Source organism: Rhinopithecus roxellana, chromosome 5, assembly GCF_007565055.1.
Source record: "Rhinopithecus roxellana isolate Shanxi Qingling chromosome 5, ASM756505v1, whole genome shotgun sequence".
Lineage (NCBI taxonomy): Eukaryota > Metazoa > Chordata > Mammalia > Primates > Cercopithecidae > Rhinopithecus > Rhinopithecus roxellana.
This window is the reverse complement of record NC_044553.1, coordinates 22328072-22342026: the sequence shown is the minus strand read 5'-3', so window position 1 is coordinate 22342026 and position 13955 is coordinate 22328072. Positions and strand designations below refer to the sequence as shown.

General features: G+C 37.5%; 1 pseudogene across 1 annotated transcript in view; it reads right to left on the bottom strand.

The window, feature by feature from the left end:
* Nucleotides 1-8403, bottom strand: part of LOC104660845 — a 31964-nt pseudogene extending 23561 nt beyond the window's left edge. Inside the window, exon 1 of the transcript XR_747770.2 lies at nucleotides 8361-8403. The product of XR_747770.2 is annotated as a tubulin-specific chaperone A pseudogene (transcript). The remainder of the gene's footprint in view (nucleotides 1-8360) is intronic.
* Nucleotides 8404-13955: the final 5552 nt, after the last annotated feature.

Here is a 13955-nt window from a genome sequence, read left to right as displayed (position 1 = left end):
TTTGATGTATTTTCATCTGGTTTTGGTATCAGGGTAACAATGGCCTTGTGGAATGATTTTGGAAGTCTTCTTCTCTATTATTTGGAATTGTTTGAATAGGATTAGTATTAGTTGTTCTTTAAATGTTTTATAGAATTCAGCAGTGAAGCCATCCAATCTCAGGCATTTCTTTGCTGGGAGACTTTTTATTATGGCTTCAATCTTGTATTTGATATTAGTCTGTTCAAGTTTTGAATTTCTTTATGACTCAATCTTGGTAGGTTGTATGTGTCTAGGAATGTATCCTTTTCCTCTAGATTTTCCAATTTAATGGCATGTAGTAGCTCATAGTAGCTACTAATGATCCTTTGAATTTCTGCAGTATTGGTTGTAATGTTGCCTTTTCATCTCTGATTTTATTTGTTTGAGTCTTCTCTTTTTCCTCATTAGTCTGGCTAAAGATTTGTCAATGTTGTTTATCTTTTCAAAAAACCAACTTTGTACTTCGTTGATCTTTTGGATTTTTTTTTCTTCATTTCAATTTCATTTATTTGTGCTCTGGTCTTTATTATTTCTTTTCTTCAACTAATTCTGGGTTTGGTTTGTTCTTCCATTTTTAGTTCTTTAAGATGCATCATTATGTTATTTATTTGAGGTTTTCTTTTTTGATGTAGGTGCTAGTAGCTATAAATTTTCCTCTTACTACTGCTTTAGCTGTATCCCATAGGTTTTGGTATGTTGTGTTTCCATCATGATTTGTTTCAAGAAAGTTTTCAATTTCCTTCTTTATTTCCTCATTGACTCACTTGTCATTCAGGAGCATATTGTTTAATTTCCGTGTGTATAGTTTCCAGAATTTCTATTATTGATTTCTAGTTTTATCCATTATGATCAGAGAAGATGCTGGACATTATGAATGTTTTAAGACATTTTTTGTGACTTAACATATTGTCTATCCTTGAGAATGATCCATGTGCTGCGAAGAAGAATGTATATTCTGCAGCAATTGAATGAAATATTCTGAAAATACCTATTAGGTCTATCTGTTCCATAGTGAAGATTAAGTGTAATTTTTTTTTGGTGATTTTCTGTCTGGAAGATCTATCCAATGCTGAAGTCTTCAGCTATTATTGTACTCAGGTCTTTCTCTCTTTTTAGCTCTAATAACATTTGCTGTATATATTTGGTTGCTCCAGTGTTGGGTGCAAAAATATTTACAATTGTCATATCCTCTTGCTGAATTGACCCCCTTATCATTATATAATAACTTTCTTGGTCTCTTCTTACAGTTTTTTACCTTGAAATTTATTTTGTCTGTTGTAAGTATAGCTAATCCTGCTCTTTCTTAGTTTCCACTGGCATGGAGTATCTTTTTCTATCCCTTTATTTTGTCTATGTGTGTCCTTATAGGTGAAGTATATTTCTTGTAGGCAATAGATCACTGAGTCTTTTTTTTTTTTTTTAATCCATTCGGCCAACCTATGACTTTCATTTGGAGAATTTAGTCCGTTTACATTCAACGCTATTACTGATAAGTAAGGACTTACTCCTTTCATTTTGTTAATTTTTGTCTGGTTGTTTTGTGGTCTTCACTTCCTTCTTTTCTTCCCTCTTGTCTTCTTAGTGAAGGTGATTTTCTCTGGTGGTATGATTTACTTCGTTGATTTTTATTTTTTGTGTATCCATTGTATGTTTTTTCTTTTTTAATTTGAGATTACCATGAGGCTTGCAAATACTATTTTATAACTCATTATTTTAAACTGATGACAACACTGATTGCATAAACAAACAAAAGGCAAACAAAAAGAAAAAGTGTGTGATTCTATACATCTCATTGGGCAACTGTTAGAAGAAGTAGACAAAAAATTAATAAGAATATAGATTATTTGGATTATGATTTTCAGACTTAACCTTATTTACGTAGATAGAAAGCTGCATTCAATACCTTATGCATATATAATCTTTTCATATACACATAAGACATTTACCAAAATCACCATATGCTAACCCATAAAATAACTCAACAAATTTCTAAGTATTGAAATTTCAGAAAGTATATTCTGTACTCATAGTGTAATTATGTTAATAATGCTAAAAGTCAATAGAAAAAGAGGAAAAGCTCTAATATTTGAATATTCATCAGTATACCTCTAAGGAATCTGTGGGTCAAAGAATTTGTGATGCATATGAGTGAATGTTTTCTGCTGAGTGACAATAAAAATGCAACTTTTCAAAAGAAGAGATTCAGGCCAGGTGCGGTGACTCATGCCTGTAATCCCAGCACTTTGGGAGGCTGAAGAGGATGGATCATTTGAGGTCAGAAGTTTGAAACCAGCCAGGCAAATGTGGTGAAACCCTATCTCTACTAGAAATACAAAAATTCGCCAGGCGTGGTGGTACATGCCTGTAATCCCAGCTACTCAGGAGGCTGAGGCAGAAGAATTGCTTGAACCCAGGAGGTGGAGGTTGCAGTGAGCCGAGATCACACCACTGCACTCCAGCCTGGGTGACAGAAAGAGACTCCATCTCAAAAAAAAAAAAAAAAAAAAAAAAAAAAAAAAAAAAAAAAAAAAAAAAAAAGACAGAAATAGAAAAGAAAGGAGGCATTCAACTTAAACAGTAGATAAAGGTAAATAATAGTCTTAAAATTATACATTAGAAAAAAAAAGGGTGGCTGAAAATTGTTCATGCAAGTGTCCTCTGAAGAAGTTACAACCAGAAGACTAAACTAAATTTCCAAAAAAGTAAAAAGAAGAAAGCAATATTAAGAACATAACTATGTTAACAAAATAGGAAAAATTAGAGAAAAATATCAAAGTTTAACATCTCAATTTTTTAGACTGCTGGACTAAAAAGTAAGAAAAAGCTAATTACCAAAATCAGGAATGGGAGAAATATATTAATGTTAGTAAATATTGAGATTTTTTAAAAATTTTATGCCAATGATATTGATCAGTTATAATTCTTAGTAAATGCCTAGGAAAACATACACAGCTTTGCAAATCTGTTGAAAGAGGAATTACAAGCATTATTAAATATATCAAATATGTTATTGAAAGCTATCCATCAATTAAAACTCTAGGACAAGGTAACTTCACCATTAATTTCTGTCAAACACTTAAGGAAAAAATAATATCCTATGCAAACTCCTTTAAAGAATATAAAATCATGAAAGGGAAACAACTTGTTTTAAAAGACTAACAACTCTGATACAAAAACAGTAGAACTGAAGAACAATTAATTCTATGGTCATGCAGCAAAATAGTATATAGCAACTAAAATAAACTACAGTGGAAGAATACCACCACCATAATATTTAACTAAAGGCATTTAGAAAAATTCGAACACATACTTTGTATTATTCAAAAGGATACATCAAGTGTGAGTCTATTTACATAAAATTTAAAAATAAGCAAGCCAGGTGCAGTGGCTCATGCCTGCAATCCCAGTTCTTTGAGGAGGCCAGGGTGGGAGAATCATTTAAATCCAAGAATTTGAGACCAGGCTGGGCAACCAAGAAAGACCCCCCCCATCTCTACATACACACACACACACACACACACACACACACACACACACACACACAGCAGCAGCAGCAGCAGCAGCAGCAGCAGCAGCAACAGCAGCAGCAGCATGAATCTATGGTATTAGTCATTATGATACTGGTGCTTTTTGCTAGGAGAGTGAGTTAGTGACTAGGAGGGTACATGAGGAAGCTCTCAGGGTATTAATAAAACTTCAATTTTTTTAATCTGGGTGGTGGTTTCTTGGAGTCACTTACCTTGTGAAAAGTCATCCAGCTGCACTGCTATGCTTTCTGCACTTTTCTATATGTAGGTTGTACTTCAATAAATATATTTATTTTTATTATTATTATTAGTTTTTTGAGACAGAGTCTCACTATGTCACTAGGCTGGAGTGTAGTGGCACAGTCTCAGCTCACTGCAACCTCCACCTCCCCCCGGCGGAGAATCAAGCGATTCCAGCCTCCCAAGGAGAATCAAGCAATTCTATCCTCCCAAGTAGCTGGGATTACAGGTGCCCACCACCATTCCTGGCTAATTTTTGTGTTTTTAGTAGAGACGGGTTTTACCATGTTGGCCAGGATGGTCTTGATCCCTTGACCTCATGATCTGCCCTCCTTGGCCTCCCAAAGCGCTGGGATTACAGGCATGAGCCACTGTGCCCAACTTAATAAATATATTTATTTAAAAGTTTACATATACCAAGTTATGAAGCTGAAGAATAGTTTTCCCATCCATCAGTAGAAAAAGAAAACTTCAGTCAACCACAGTAGAGGAAAAATGACTCTACTAGCTCTATGGAAAATTATATGACAAAAGTGTTGACATATGAAAAGCCAGTCAATGATAAGCAACCAAATATATAGGAAAACAGCATTAGAAGAGCATGTCAGATTCTTTTTTTTAGAAACTTAACAACCTTATTTATTTGTTTGTTTGTTTGTTTATTTTTTTGAGACAAGCTCTCACTCTGTCACCCAGGCTGGAGTGCAGTGGTATGACCATGGCTCACTGGAAACTTGACCTGCTGTGCTCAAGTGATCCTCCCACCTCAGCCTGCCTAGTAGCTGGGACCACAGGCATGTGCCACCATGTCATGCTAATTTTTGTATTTTATTTGTAGAGGTGGGATTTTGCCACATTTCCCAGGCTAGTCTTGAACTTCTGAGCTCAGGTGATACACCTGTCTCAGCAACCCACAGAGCCTTAATTAATAAAGCTATTATGTGATTTTTCTGGAATAGCTCAGCATGCATCATTTAGGATGCTTTTAATTATGCCTACAGAAAAACAGCTCACACTGTTTGAAACAGTAAAAAATGGAAACTATAAGTTCATCTAAGAGGAGGTTCAAAGTGAGAAGACTTAATGTTGTCTGTACCCAGAATCTTCCCTTTTCACTGCTTTGCTCTACAAAGAGTTTAATTTCACCCTAAACCTACATACTGTGATGGCTTGTGATAATAGTTATCAGCCTTGCACATGATTTTTTGTATATGTTGGTGGTGGAGAGAGGTGAACTAGTCTCCCTTAACTTCTCTAAGAATGAGGAAGAACTTCTCCTCAACTTCCTGCAACTCATTATCCAGAATTGAATCAAATGTTCAATCTTTAGCTAATTTGGAAATGGAATTAAAATGTCCTTGGAGCAAACAGGCCCACAGCTGAAGGGCTCAGCCTTCCTAAAGTAAGAGGCTGTATGAGGGTGGGCTGGGTATTTAAAAACACAATGAAGACGTGTTAAATGGTGGGATGGGGTAAGGAACAGTGTGCTCCTCGGTAGTCATTGGTCTCTCTAGAAATATGAATGAAAGATCCATTCAACAATCACAAACTTAACAACCTCCTCATATTTACAGTTTCTTTCCTAGGATATTTTTGTTTATTTCTTATCTATTAGGAATTGTGCCTTTAATATCCTCTGCAATTAAGCATCTTTGACTTAGATTTCTCTAGAATTCCTTTTCATATACTTTAATACCTGCATAAGTATACTGGAATTATCACTTTAAATTTTCACATGAAACACACTCATTTTTTCTAGTATGCCAGCTTCAATAATGTTTTTATAGTGTGTTTATTGCTGGCCTTGGTTTATTAATGCTATTTCTTTGCAAAAGTAAGTACTTTAGCATAAGTCCTCTCCTCTAGATCAGGTTTACCCAGTCCTGGGTAAACCATACGTTTCATTGGTGGGGTTGAGAGCAACACTCAGAGGGGAGACTTGGGATAAAGGTGCCTTGAAAACCGAGATGACAGTAGCAGACGAAGAGGATGTGGATTGAGACTACCTTGTGAACTCAGGATCCTGGTACTTTACATCAACAGCAGTTAATATTCCAAAGCATGGCTTAGGACTTTGGGGAACCTTCCTAACTATAGACCAAGTATCAGTAGGACACAGTTTCTTTAATGTTATCAGTTTGGGAAACCTTATTTGGGCCTTTGGCTGAAAGAAATGGATATGCATTAAAAGCTTGTTATACAATCAGCAGCAGTATAAAGTACACTGATTTTATTTCTTAATTGCAATAGATAGGCAATAACCAAACTTACCAACTTTCCTACTATTACAGACTGTTGTCATCATTCTGTCAATTTTCAGTAATCAAAGATATATGTACACACACGTATGTACGTATGCACATGTAAATGCCCACATACACACACCCACAAAGGAAACTGGAGATACTAAACCAAGGTTAAAAACAGATGTATTTTGTCTCAAAATGTCAATTTTTATAAAATAATTCACATTATTTAAATTGTAAATTTCTCTATGAATCTGAAATATAATTTTATTTACATGTAAAATCAGTATTTATGGAATTAATGTTCCATACCAAAAAATTAACATTTTCACAATAAGATAAAAGCAGATAAACAAATTATTCTAGAAATGGTTCTCATTTGGCCTTGTCTAAAAATTGTTGAAGAAAACAGATTTTATTTTTGAAATATTGTTTCCAACACACCCTGTGCTGTCTGGGAATGCGGTTTAGTCGCTTGTAAAGGTTCAAAGAGATCTCTAAATTTCCACACACATAAAAATGGCAAAGACTATATTATATAAACTTTTTCACAAACTGATAAAGATCTACTAAGGCTAGATCTGCTCTACAAAGTGTGGAATTGAAGCCTGAAATTAGATGACAACTTTTAAAATGAGAGCCCGTTGCCTTCCTGAGCTGCCGTGGAGAAGGATGGCATAGACACCAGGACTGGGTAAACCTGATCCAGATCTTGGATCTGCCAATGTATTCACTGTGTGAGTCTGGGAAAGTTACTTCACCTCTCTTTGCTTCCGTTTTCTCTTTCAGTAAATGGAGATCATTTGGCGAATTGAATCAGGTCCTCAAGTTTCATCGCCATTGACTACTGAAGGTGTGATTTGCAGCAAGCTCCTTTACTTTTCCTGCGGTTTTCCCGTCTACAAAATGCGGCAATGCTTAACTCACAGAGTTCTTAAGATGATTGAATAGGATATGTATGGTTCTGAGTGCAGAATATGGAGCAGAGAGGTCTTTGATAGTAACAAGAGGCTTCTACTCTATGTTAGGAACTATTTCACGGACTAGCAGTACCTAGATGAATAAAAAACAGCACAGCCTCTGACTTCAAAGAACCCACTAAAGTTGAGATGCCCTAGGGATTAAATAAGCCAGTGTCCCTAAAGCTATCTAGCATATGTAAGCACTCAATACACGTTGTTAATACTTTGTCCTTTTATAATTGATTTTATGGATGTAGAGTCCTGACTCTCAAAGCTCCAGTTGGAGATGTTTAATGAATAAGAGACCTAAATATGTAATTTTCACATCTTAAGATTTGTCATCAATTTTTAACATTGTTGCAGCGTGTGTTAGTTCTTACTTTCAATACTAAAAATCTTTTTTCTGGGTATCTCTTAATATGTAGAAAGCTTCACTTCCACCACATCCCATAATGCTTTCCAACACCTTATAAGGGTATAATATTCCCATTTTCTTAATGACTTAGTGTGGCTCAAAGAGGTTAGGTGACATGCCTAAGGCCAGGTAAGCATGAGTGCGCGCGCGCGCGCACACACACACACACACACACACACACACACACACACACTGCTTGGAGCTGTGCCCCTTCCATGGCCAGGTGGGAGTTGCCTGGTGCACCGCACCTTAGGAGTAGTCGAGTTTGGTGGCACTTCATTCTGTCAGACAATCAAGGCGAAAGAGAGGAGCAGTCTGAAAACTGTAATGCCACGGTTAAGGAAGGGTTCAGCTGCTTCACCTGCCCATCTGGCAGCCGGGTTTGGGAGTGACTGGGTGCAATGTAGTGACTGCACTGCCCAGAGATTAGAAAGAGCAATGTTCTCCAAGGCTTCCCATGCCCGTAATTGTATTAGAAGAGCTAGCATGTTAATGGTGGATGTGGTGATAATAACAATAACAGCAGCAACAACAATAATAATACTATCCTATATTTTTCAGAAAAGATAGCCTAAAAGGGTTAAGAATCCCAGCAAAACACAACATAGACGGGCTGAAAACTCGTGGCAGGATGGAAGGGTATAAAGACTCCGGGGAAGTGGCTGGGGAATAATAAAATAAGAGGGAAGCTAAACCAGTGACCCTTGTCGGCAGTGAAAAGCGGGAGATTAGAAAATGTTTCATGCTAATTTCCATGGAGATTTCTTTAATTTAGCGAAGATTGCTTCCTGGGCTCCGCCTGGCCCGCGCCGGCCTGCATCCTCGGTGGTCTGGACGCCCCGGCTGAGCAGCTAGCGGGTCACTCGGGCGGCTCCGACGTCTCTATCAGCCGCGCCCGCGCCGCCCGCCTCCCCGCGCTCCTGCCCGAATCTCGCCTTTTTTTTTTTACTTTCCGCGGCAGTCTTAGGATTCTTGTCACATGATGGCTTCATTGGGCCCTTCTCCTCCTGATCCTTTCAAGCTCTTTCTCCTGCCTGGCATATCAAAGGAGATTTGTGGGTCACCGAGCCGGGACGCAGCGTATAAAGTCATCAGCCTGGCCGGCCGGCACCACCTCGATCATTTGCCGCATTGTTCTTGCGAGGAGCCCAGGATGGCTGTGGCTCTTTAATAACTAGCTTAGTAGCCGAAAAATCTTAGTTTTTAAAAATACAATAAATAAATAAATAAATACATACATACATAAAAGACACAGTCTGTTTATTCGTTTTTCCCTACACTCCTAATTGAAACTCAGTAGCAGCCTAAGATAAAGCAACACATCAGATGAATTAAAATGTTTCACAGAATTTTTATTATTTAGCATTATTATTGTTCTAGAATGAAATTAACAATTTCAATACGGAACCCGCTTGCCAATTCAGCCACTTGAGATTACAAACTGCACTTTTAAAATACGTATAGTACGGTTAAGTATGCACAAGCCTTTTAGAGAATAACTGTTTTAAGTTTACCGCGTAATTGAAATTCAAACAACTTCACCATCACAGGGAAATACGTTTTAAATGGAAGATTTCTGCAATGTATATGGAGGTGGATGCATGCGTGGTTATGTATGTATATACAGCATAACATAGTCTCCAAAATCAGCCCCAGAGATAGACTCCGTATTTCAACTCTTTTCCGGGTAAAGATTGCTCTTATTTGCAGAAATATGTAGAACAGATCAGAAGATTGCCTTTTCCTGCTTCCTCACTCAGTTTTCGCCTGCTTCATCTACTTTTCTTAAATCCCACGAAGCTGCAACTAAGGCCTGAGGCACTGGCTTCAGTGAAAATTTTATTGGAGTAAAACTCTTCTGCCAAGTCATTTTTGATCAAAGACATTTCCGTAGCTGTTGCTGCTCCTACAGTCTGAATTCTCTTCTCTACTTTTTCTCTTGTGCTTTAGTTTAGACCTTCTGGCTGCATTTCCAGAGGTTCTGTGTCGCCTTACTATTTCACAGGCATAACTTTTATTAATTTGCTTTAGTTAGTTACAGCCTGAAAGGTCAGGGCAAGTTTCTTTAGCATTAGTTATCTATCATAAAATTTGCCTATAAAAAAGGAAGTGTCCCCTTAAAACCTTGACTCATGATAAGACATAAATTCCTAATCACTGTGACGTGTTTGGGGAAGGAATGTGGGAGTCCTGCATTAAAATTTAAAATAAGTTTTTGTCTTCAATCCTTACAATTCATGTGACCAACTAAGTGTAGCAAATACATAAATTGTATGCCTAATACAATATCAAAAGTATAACACGGTTTATGTACATAAGTAAATTCACAAGTACTCTATTTAGCTAAAGAAAAGTTCTTGAGGCCCTTTTCTAGAACTTTACCATTTCAATAATTAGAAATAATTCAGAGTTGATATGGTTATTATGTAATGTTCATTCCACTGTTTCCTACTTCCATACCCATAACAGACTTTGAAGAAAAACCTTGCTCTAGGTCACACTTGATCTCAATAATTTATCCCACCCACCCACCAGAGGGCCACCAGCAATCTACTGTACGGATGCTATTGACCATCCCTGATCAAGAGTAACAAGCATATTTTGTGGTTGTGAACTACTAAAGTCACCTCTTACTATCAGTTCTGGAATATTTAGAATGTAAAATTTTTATTCAGTGTCCCCTCTGACAAGAAGGTTCATTTTACATTTTTTCCAACCCCACGTGATTTTTGGAGAGACGTTTGACTCTGATTTTGATATTCCATTGTGAGAATGTCCTTGACTTCATTCACGAAATATAGAGACCTTTTGGATCAGTCATTGAATACTATGAATGGAAGCTGGATTTTGAAAATGAGAAAAAAAATGTAATATTTACAAATAGCTGCCATATTCATTAGCTGATGATAATTGATAATGCTATCATACCTATATATCTCCACAGTAAAAATCTGTGATCCATAATCAATTAAAATATTTTTATTAGTATGTAAAAATCCTTTTTAGCTAACGGAACATGGACAGGCTATTAAGGAGTTTTTCTTTCTTTTCTGTTTCTAATATACATACATTCTGTATGTCAGATTTTTACAATGAGGCAAGGAGTCTATGGTAGATATATTCATCTGGAGATGAAACATATACTTAGACTGACAGGATTTGGGATTTGGTAATCCCTCAATCATATAAGTGAGCATGGGTCACTTCTGTAAAGATAAAACCTTAACTGGCATATTGGGGAAAAATACCTGGCTTATTTTCTTATTTGTTTTACTTTGTTCCCATTAAGCTCCTATATTTAATATACAATGTAGTCTCTCATATTCATCTCTCTCTGTCACCTCCTCAAAATTTGAGATTATTCTTGCATTTAATTCTGGGCTTAATGACAATGCATTCCCACAGGATCAAATACCATCATCCAGAGTTAAAGTTAGGAGGGATGGTATTATATCATTAATTTCATAAATATGCAGTAGTAAAATGAAGTGTTACCCGGTGCTGTCAGCATTCAGCAAATTCCTTCGTGTATGCTCAAATACATTAACTGACCATGTGCCTGGGCTCTTAGATATTCACACTTTGTAAGAAGATTTTCTAAAAGTGATTTCGTCCCCTTTGTTTAAGGGTTGTATGGATTGTCAAGATAGGAAATGAGAAAGGGGGATTTTATATCACATCTTAGTGTCCAACCCAGACATGTCACTGCTTTTCACTGTCGGTGTTTCCCAGGAAATGTTCTTAGTGGACTCAGAATCCTTATGACACACTTTTATTCTTATATTAATACTGATGAGAGCTGAAGTATAAGCCAGGGCCTATTTATGAGTGTCTTAACACAGATAATATGACCAAAATAATCTCAGTATTCAAACAAAATGTTAGGATCTTTACCCTACTTGCCTTATTTGGGTAATCCTATTTTTAACTATTTTAATAATCTGTAAAGTTGTCATTGATCAATTTGGTGGTATCTGAAGTCTTCCTTGCTTATTTACTTATTTATTTAAAAAAAAAAAAAAAAAGAAGAAGACTAAAAGCAATAGCTTGGCCTAAGATGCCGGAGGTACTGGGAGAAATAATGATAGAAAGTACAAAACAGAGAGTAGAGACATCACTGTTAGAAATAATTTTGCAAACCTCAGTACATGCATGTGTGTTTTTCCCCCCTTTTCCCATTACTGATTTCCCCTGGCTCTACCTCCTCATCCACTGAAAAAAATTTCCTGAAAATTGAGTGAGAATAATATGCCAATACCCAGAAATGTCACAAGGAACTCACATTTTAACTTCTTTCAGAACCCAAGAATGGGTAGTCATTTATTTTATTTAGGGTTCTGAGAAGAGATCCTTCCCCAAATCTTGTTTCTAGGCCAGTTTCTTGGCCTTGGCACTATCGACCTCTGTTCTAGGCAATTCTTTGTGGTGGGGCTGTCCTGGGCACTGCAGCATATTTAGCTGCATCTCTGGCTTTTACCCATTCCTGTTAAAGTGACCAAAAATATCCCTCCAAATTGCAAGATTTGGCAACGAAAGCATGGGGTAGGGGGAGGACAAAAATATCCCTCTAATGAGAACCACTGCTCTGGGACACTTCATTTTTTTATACTCCTTGGCATTTTCCCCATCTCTTCTTCTCATCTCCATCCATCCTTTTCCCCTAATGCCATTCCTAGTTTCCTCCTTCTAAACTTTCTGGTCTTAGTTGAATAGGTAGCCCCGTCTGGGAAGTCCTCCTTGGTTTGGAAAGATTTAGATGTCTACCCTGTTCTCCCAGACCTAACATACATTGGTCTTTGTGACCTTTCACCCCAAGCCTTCAGGAGTGTTAGCTCCGTTGAGGATTGGGACTAAGTCTGTTTCCCATGTGGCCTCAGCACCTCACACAGTGCCCTGCACAGGAGAGTCTGTGCCATGAGTGAATAAAGGTTGAAGACTGAATACTGAATTATGGGTGCGCTTTGCATATGTTATATTCCTTTTTTATTTTTCTTGACCCAGGCAGTTGCAAAAGCAATCTTCCCACCCTTAGTAAATTCGAGATCCCTTCGCTGTCACTTTCCATAACCTGCCCTAGAGTGGCAGAATGCAGAATGCAATTTCAGAGGTGACTGCCAGCTTTATTTGGTGGCTATCTTCCCAACAAACTCATTTAGAAATTTGGGTGGATGAAAATGTCAGCTCTGCCTGGTGATTTTCATTTCAATATGGCATATTTCCCTGGTTCCCAAACCTTGGGGAAAACACTGGGCTCTGGAGCAGGAGGAGGCTAAGGCAAGACCTCTCCTGGTGCCAGTATTGCCTGCACTGTTTTCTATTGGATCTGCTTGTAGAGAAAGCGGGCTTGGCAGGCAGTGAGGCCTTTCCGTGGGCATGTGCAGGAGAGTCTCAACCACAATAGCAAGCTCGCACCTTGGGTCTGGCTCCTCTCCTGCTTCATTAAGATTCTTCTATTCTGTTCACTCTCCCATTCTTCTTGGGAATTGGGCCATTTCAAAAAGAGCAAGAAGACTCTAATTTTGTGCTTTTAAAAAGTACACACAAGAAATTTGGATACATATGGATGCATGGACTTATCAAGTCAGCAGCACTGACCCCAAAACGCTGAAGGGAATGGTGTCTGAGCAGACTGCTTCCTTCTTTGAAGCCCAGGAGCCTCTGCTGCTCTCTTTGGCCATGTAAACATATCAGCAGGGTATGTAGCTTTAAAAACTGGCACAACAGAAGACAGAAATTTAAGGTAAATAAAGCATGAGATGGTGAGAAAAAGGTTTTTCTCTCTTCCTTATGTGTACCCCTCATACCTTGCCTGCTTACCAAAACAAAACAAAACAAAACAAAACAAAAAAACGGTCAAGTGGCACATCTTCAGGGGAGTACAGAAGGAAAGGAGGCTCAAAGCAAAGGTTCTCAGCACTGTCTTGAGTTAGCTGGTAGCCCCCTCTTTTTGTGCATCTATCTCCTTCCATGTCAAAAATACAATGGCATCCTAAATGTTCTTGGGTTTGTATTTGTTTCCATCTTGGCTGATTTTCCCACTGGCTAAAGTACTGCTTGGGCATAGCAAAAATATCAGGGGAAAAAAACCACCATGTGGTATTAACTTCTATGAATCTTTTTTGACTGCAACTTATTCATCTTCCTCTTAGTGCCATATGCCAAGTAACAAATTATAGAGATTTAAAATAATGAATGATTTCCAAATTGCAGCCAACCCACTATGGCCCTGTGTTCATTTACTTACTCACATGGTTGTATTAGAAAAGGAACTAAATAACAAAATTTCCATCTACTTTTGAGATCAAGCACAGACATGTGAATTCTTTTGTTTCCCTTAATGGTAGATCACGTTTATTGAATAAACACTATGTGCAAGTCACTGAGCTAAGGACATTACAAGCAGCATCTCATTTAATCACCACAATCACCTATGATTATCCTCCATCCAGATTTTGAATAGCAGAGTGAAATAGAGTGGAAAATTACAAGAACCAGGCAAATGGAGTTCAACTAGGTTCTTTAATTGTTTTAATTTTTTTAATTT